This window comes from Heterodontus francisci, unplaced genomic scaffold (genome assembly GCF_036365525.1).
Source record: "Heterodontus francisci isolate sHetFra1 unplaced genomic scaffold, sHetFra1.hap1 HAP1_SCAFFOLD_43, whole genome shotgun sequence".
In the NCBI taxonomy this organism is placed as follows: Eukaryota; Metazoa; Chordata; class Chondrichthyes; order Heterodontiformes; family Heterodontidae; genus Heterodontus; species Heterodontus francisci.
This window is the reverse complement of record NW_027141852.1, coordinates 19,469,237-19,470,225: the sequence shown is the minus strand read 5'-3', so window position 1 is coordinate 19,470,225 and position 989 is coordinate 19,469,237. Positions and strand designations below refer to the sequence as shown.

Here is a 989-nt window from a genome sequence, read left to right as displayed (position 1 = left end):
CCCGAATTTGTCCTTTTATGAAACCTTGGTCAGGACTCACTTGGAATATTGTATCCAGTCTTGGTCTCCTCACATGATGGGTGATATTGAGGCTTTGGAAAGGGTACAGAGGAGAGACATTCGACGAATTCCCAGTATAAGACATCTTGGTTATCAAGTTAGACTAAAAGAGTTGGGACCCTACACCTTAGAGAAACCTAGACTGAGGGGTGATCCGATTGAGGTTCATAAATAATGAAGGGTCCAATTCAGCATGGGAGAGGAGTCATAACTTTGTATTGTAAAAGGCCAGATGGCACCCGAATCACATTAAATTTCATTTTCAATGGTTGGTTATTGTACCAGGATGGCCGAGTGGTTAAGGCGTTGGACTTAAGATCCAATAGACATGTGCCTGCGTGGGTTCAAACCCCCCTCCTGGTATCTGTGCTTACAAAATGTTACTTTTTCTTTCCCTGACTTTTGCCTTGCACCATCATCTCTTCTGTCATTTAATCACTCTTGCCTTCCAACTGATCACAGCTTCCTATTATTTGATCTGCCCCAGCACCGTTCCTTGGCTCTGCGCTTGCTTATAAACTGGTAAATCTTTAACTTAATCTCCTCTGTACCCTGACAATGACCTTCTCATCCTTCCTGGATTGTGGTTCCTCACAGGATCCGCTGCCTCTCCGACTCCCCTCCAGGTAACTGAAGGCCCTGAGCCTTGGTCTCGCTTTATACGCTAGCTGGTAGTTGCTTCCTTGCAGGTCTGCCACCGCTCAGGAGAAGCTCAAAACCCAGATCAAGCAAAGTATCAAGAGGAATGTGAACAAAGGTTCCCTGGTGCAGAGCAAGGGACAGGGAGCCTCCGGCTCATTCAAAATCAGCAAGAAGGAAAACCTAGGGAAAAGTGGGAAAGAAGGTGAAGAAACCAGCACACAAGAACTCTTCAGTGAAGAAACCAGCAGACAAGAAATCTTTAGTGAAGAAACCAGCAGACGTGAAAG

General features: G+C 45.7%; 1 non-coding gene across 1 annotated transcript; it reads left to right on the top strand.

Annotated features, from left to right (window-relative positions):
• The first annotated feature begins 340 nt into the window (after nt 1–340).
• trnal-uaa (transfer RNA leucine (anticodon UAA)) lies at nt 341–423 on the top strand. Its single transcript has one exon. It is a non-coding gene; the product is annotated as a tRNA-Leu (tRNA).
• Nucleotides 424–989: the final 566 nt, after the last annotated feature.